Source organism: Photinus pyralis, unplaced genomic scaffold (assembly GCF_008802855.1).
Source record: "Photinus pyralis isolate 1611_PpyrPB1 unplaced genomic scaffold, Ppyr1.3 Ppyr1.4_LG1, whole genome shotgun sequence".
Taxonomy (NCBI): domain Eukaryota; kingdom Metazoa; phylum Arthropoda; class Insecta; order Coleoptera; family Lampyridae; genus Photinus; species Photinus pyralis.
Window position 1 is genome coordinate 20,547,993 of NW_022170249.1, and position 6,148 is coordinate 20,554,140.

The following is a 6,148-nucleotide window of genomic DNA, read 5'->3' on the forward strand; positions in this document are numbered from 1 at the left end:
TTACATAATTAAACACCACAATAACACTGCAGAGTTAATAAGCACTAACTGGATTTTTTACAATTGGTTGGTACAATTGCTCGATGTATTAATCCCTGTCACTTAGGAGCACGTTTTGGGGTAGCCTTGTGTAGAAATACGTTTAGTCCAGGCTAAATAGCTCTAAAATTTATTTTCAAAAAAAATTAGTTACCGGGCGAAACCGGATTTTTCAGGCAGGTGAAATGAATAGTAATTGGGTAAAAATAATTAAAACAGCTGAATTTTTCCGCGGGTGAAATCCCGAAGGTTGAAAGGGGTGGAAAGTGGTGTTTTGCAAACTGTGGCAAAACTATTAATTTTAGACGAAAATGTTCAATGTAAAAGTTATAGAGATTAAAAAAATGAGTAAAGCCCCATTCACATAGGTGGTAGTGCAGTGCTGTTGCGGTGCGGTGCCTTTGTATAAAAGTTTGAAATACGCATACCCATATGACAATTCACAATGACATGTGCAGTGCAGACGAATTGCAGCCGCGTGCCGAAAGTATGTCAACTTCAAACTTTCTACACTGCACCGCACACTACGGTAGCAAGCACCAATAGGAACGCATCATGTTTGTCATGGCAATCTGTCACAGCTAATTACATAAGCTCTTCATAGTGTTTGCGTGGGTTGTGCATTTAATTTAAATTGATGGATTTTGACGATTTGCTGCTGCTATTGTTGTTTATTGTTCATAATTTTGTAGAATAAAATAATCCGCACGCGCACCGATTTTGCGGTGATTGTGAATGCAGATGTCAAAATGACAGCACCGACCCACATCCGCACCGCACACCAAGACAACGGCACCGCACTACCACTTACCTGAATGGGGCTTTACTTTAGTATCTGCACTATCTTCACATAACCTCCAATTGTCCAAGAAAAACCAGAAAAACTGTTTTTTTCGTTTTTTACTCATATTTGCGAAAAAAAAGTCGTAGGGGTTTGAAATTTGGAGGAAATTGGTTTTATCTTTCATGGTACTCTAATTAAAGGTCCAATGAAAGGAACCAATTCCTACAAACTGGCGTCCTTCTCTCATCATTTAGGGAGAGGGGGAGACACTGCATTTATTCTTCATGGTACTCTAATGAAAGGTCTCGGTGAAAGGAATTAATTTCTACCAAGCGCACTCCTCGACTCCTCGGACCTACTTCTTGTGATCGGTTATAATTCCTTTAAGGCGGCTCTGCAGTGATTGTTGAACTATCTGCAAAACAGCGAATCATTTCTTTAAGATTTTTTATTTTATAATCGTATTTAAAAAAAGGGCCGAGGTCAAATATTGTAGGTATTAACCAACAGAATGATTGTGCGTAAACAGATTTTTGATGTTTGCCATAATTTTGGAAATAACTAGTACAATTGATACAAGCTTGCCTTTAAGATAACGGCGCCGTATAAAACATACAGACATGGGTTTTGGCGATTTACAACCAGCTAACACAATTGTATGATTGTACATAGATATATTTTTTTCATCCCTTAAATTAAGTAAAAAAAAATGTTTTGATGACGTCATGAAGTATTTCACAAATTGAAAGCACAGTTAGGCAACTTAAATTACGCCATACGCCAGCCGGCGAAATTGTCATAAACTGGCAATTGTGAATTAATCCTATTTATTTTTCTAACAAAGCTTAGAGATTAGGCTATTCATTGTTATCTGCAATGGAATTAATCTCCTTGGACTTTGTTCGTCGTCATTAACACCAGCTTATTATTCGCTATTATATATTTGTGTTGGTCATTACTTACATTTTTTGCACATATTTTTAAATTTAATGCACCTATACATAGGTACTAGGTAGATTCATGAACAATAAATTACTCCAGCACATTCTAAACAAAGTAAGTACATATTTTAAAATAGAATATTTTGCCTAAAATTAACTATGACAACACATTTCCCGAATTTCTTGATTTCGGCTTCTTCGTGAATCTACTCACTCTGGAACTAAAGCGTTATGGTAAAACTCCGTTAGTTTGTTTACGCTTTTGTTCGTCCAAAACGAATCATCCGTACAAGTAAAAGGTGTAAATTACAGTTAATCTCTATGAAAATGGCCATTTTACCTTTGAATTTCTTCAACATGTATGCCTCCTTCGGTGTACACGATAAATAACAAAGTTTGCGGTTGGAAATGTGCAGTTGTCCCTGTACTTGATAAAAATAATTATGGTTCCTTTTGAGGCACCATTTACTAACCTGTGTCATATAAAAATCTATTTTTTCACCTTCGAATGCCTCCTTGGCAACAACTTTCCGCTTTTTTCCGAACTTTTTATCTCAATTACCACATGATCATCCACCAACCCATCCGGAGAACACGCAAGAATTGAGAGTTCTTCGTGGATAATCAAACCACTGCTCTGGACTTTTTTCTCAAACTGTTGTTCAAACAGTGAAATTGCCTTAGCTTCATGAAGAAGTCCAAACTGGGTGGCGGGTGTGCCATGGAATATTGAATAAAGGAGTGCAGCAACCGTTTTGGCTGTAGATGTACATCCTTTTAACTTACACACTGTATTACCGAATACTCAAGTTTCCATTTTTCACAATTACTTTGCTTTATGGTTTGTTGGAAAGTCGATCGGCACAATTTAGTTCTTCTAATAGTTGGTTAACTTTCTCCGTGTAGCCTTCCAAATCTAAATCCGGTATTTTTTTCTTTTTCGTATTCAGCACCATAGTGTTCGTCAACGGTGACAAACAGATTTTGAAATTCGATCTGCAAAAGCAGTGTTTTTTTATTATAATTACCTACTTGACTAATTTGTTAGTTTTTACGTGTAGAGGCTTTACATATAGCGGCTCGTATCTTGGCATTGTCATATCTATGCAGATATAGAGGCTGATAACTATCGCCGAACAGTGCCTCCTCATTTCTGCAAAGATAGTCTCCTTTAGTGTTAAATGATAGGACAGCTATTTTACACAATGTTTCATCTCTCTTACCTCCTACCAGTTTTGCCACTATGGAGTTAAAAGTTTCGTCAGCGTTGGTGTGGTGGAGTAAACTGGAAACGTTTTGTGCTAGACGACGATTGATGTTCATTATTGCATCGTACAATCCGCCCAGTTTTAAATGGGGCACAAAGTTTTTCTTAAAAAAAAGAATCAGGTTGGTATGTTACATTATACACCATTATTTGTTGAAGTACCTCTCGTTTTGTTCGTTCCTTACAGAAGTATTTATCGCACTCAGTGTGCTCTCCAAAAATATGATTTGGACCATTTACAATATCCTTCCGAAGTAATTCCTGCTTTTCGGTTAAAGGTTTTGCTTCCTTCTTCCTAAAGGATATAGCCTTTGTAACAGCATATCTGTACCTACTTAAAACTTCACTTGAGGTTACCTGCTTTCTTATACTTACAGGGAAATTAGTGTCCTTTGATAGATCTGAGAGTATTTATATAATTCCTAAGCAAGTGATTTCGACATTCTACTTTTTCGATCAGAAATCTTGGTCCATATGGGCAACTCGCTATTCATTTCCGATAAACACTGCTGTCGCCATCACCAATTACCTTCCCATAAATGAAAACATGCATTTGTAAGGATTTACGAAACCCTTCAGATATTATTGTGGATTCCATGGCTGTTCCTAAAGCAAAGATGTGCAGGCGGCTCTTCTGATCTAGCTCTAGCGCAAATAAAACAACACTTAATTTTTACGCCCAAGTATAAAATCTTTTATTTTTCATTTGCCTATTATATGTCAATTATATCTGTCATATGTGATATATAAAGCAGTCTTGCAACGCCAACTGGCTACGAGCCGAACCAGAATCAAATAACACTAGCTCTAGCACCCTACCTCTTTTCCCCTGATTGTCGTCTTTGCTTATTGAAGTTGTCCGCAGCGCACCCTCTCTAGCCCAGTGGAGACGGGTCGGGTCCCTCGTTGGCTTGAACCTAAATACACAAGAAATACCGGAAAAATGTGGGCGCCACCAGCTCTAATAAATACACACCGCTGCTGGATCTGACGGGAGCTGGCCCGTAGATGGTACTAAAATTCCGACGACAACTCAGGCTTCCAATAACCCTACACCCAGATAGATACTGCCAATTAAAAGTCACCATACAATTGACTAGTTCCGATTTATTCAGCCTGACAATAATTATTTATGTCTAGATATGCATAACAATTCTATTAACATGGGTCCCAAGGAATGAATTAATATGGTAGATGTACACACAACCAAAATATCACAGCTTATATTTATCAAAACGCAAATTGACCACACATACAAATACTCAGGGTCGCCTGAATCAAGCAAGTGACCTCCCCTTTTTTAATATGAACCCCAGCCAGAATAATCACATGCCAAAAGGCACGGCAATAACCCTATGATTTCAACGCCCGAATAGTAGGCAACCTACTACAGGGTGTTTTTTTGGGAGCTTTAGTTAAAAGTTTCTGGGAAAGTAAAATAGGTAGGTTTTTGAAAATTTGTACTTAGGGGTTACTCTGAAGGCCGAATCGATGTAAAATATTTTCAAAATGGCCGCACTTCCGGAAACACCGGAAGTAGATAGTAACTTCGTTATTTTAGATGGCAACCCCTATTTTTTATTGCTTTTTTGGATTCTACGTGAAATTTCACTTCTTTTGATACCCATATGTCGATATCTACCATTTCTGGTTTTTAAGTTATTTTGACTTTAAGAAAAAAAATGTGCGGATGCAGATGGTACCTTGATAATTGATTACTTGCAAACGGTTGTAGTCATGGCAACCTATTTTTATCAGTGCATAGAGAATGAATAGGGCTTTCTTTTAGTGCACTTAAAAAAAAGTTAAGTTGCGTACGCCCGCCCCTATGGATATCCAAATTTATGAAACTTCAAAGACTAAAAACTCAGTTTTTTTTAATGGAATGACCATGTTCTTACTATTCCATGAGATAGAGAATCGAAATGGGCATATTTTGACAATACATGTTCCTATAGCTATCTTTAACAGTTTCTGACTTATTCCCATTTTATTGAATTGACACTATTTTTTTAGGATTTTCTTTTTTAGTAGTCGGCCATGATTCTATAACAATTGAATTTTAAACAAATCTAGTGACACTAATCCATCACCCACTGTTATAGGTTAACATAAGTTTTTCAAAAATCGAAAAATGGCTCGCAGTGGTTTCACCTATTTTGGAATTTAATTGTTATTTATGGTGAAATGGGCAGAATCGCGGCGCGTGCTTTCCGTACATTCATTCGAAAACTAGAACGAAATTGTATGAATTTTTGAAATTTTGTTCCCCTAATGCACTACAAACCGTTGAAGCACAAGTTATACAAAGCTCTACAAGAGAATATTTAAGAAAATGAATTGAATTGCAAATGCAAGATTAACAAAATAAATTCAATGCAAAATATAAAAAACTTCGTTGAAACATTTTTGGTATGGAATTGTTGCTAGAACAGATATCGCATTACCTCTCTTAATTTCCAGACTTATACGTTGTTTAAGAAATTCAGTTGAACGACTGTCTAGATTTCTCAAAAATTATCCGTCCTATATCCTTAATAAATGACTTATTTATTAATGAATTATTTAGACTGGAATCAATGATATTAAAGAATCCTTTTCTTGATTTGTTTAAAATTCGATTGTTATAAAATCACGGCCAACTACTAAAATGAAAATGCAAAAAAATGGCATCAATTCAATGAAATGGGAATAAATCATAAACTGTTAAAGATAGCTATAGGAACATGTAATATCAAAATATGCCAATTTCGATTCTCTATCTCATGCAATATTAAGAACATGATGATTCCATTTAAAAAAACTGAGTTTATAGACTTTGAAGTTTCTTAAATTTGGATCTCCATAGGTGCGGTTGTACGCAACTTAACTTTGTTTTAAGTACAGTAAAAGAAAGCCCTATTCATTCTCTATGCACTGATAAAAATGGGTTGCCATGACTATAACCTTTTTCAAGTAATCAATTATCAAGTTACCATCTGCATCCGCCATTTTTTTTTCTTAAAGTCAAAATAACTTAAAAACCATAAATGGCAGATATGACATATGGGTATCAAAAGAACTGAAATTTCACGTAGAATCCAAAAATGCAAAATAACGAAGTTACTATCTACTTCC

At 36.0% G+C, this 6,148-nt stretch overlaps 1 long non-coding RNA gene across 8 annotated transcripts; it reads right to left on the reverse strand.

Moving 5' to 3' along the window:
- Positions 1–1,756: 1,756 nt before the first annotated feature.
- Positions 1,757–4,448, reverse strand: LOC116166794. Of its 8 annotated transcripts, none has more exons than XR_004144406.1 (7): positions 3,851–4,448; positions 3,407–3,676; positions 3,194–3,362; positions 2,988–3,135; positions 2,820–2,917; positions 2,238–2,760; positions 1,757–2,186 (listed from the first exon to the last, which is right to left on the reverse strand). It is a non-coding gene; the product is annotated as an uncharacterized LOC116166794 (long non-coding RNA). The 8 variants fall into 8 exon arrangements; XR_004144411.1 differs by having other exon boundaries at positions 2,238–2,523; positions 2,595–2,760; positions 3,407–4,448; XR_004144410.1 differs by having other exon boundaries at positions 2,238–2,538; positions 2,595–2,760; positions 3,407–4,448.
- Positions 4,449–6,148: the final 1,700 nt, after the last annotated feature.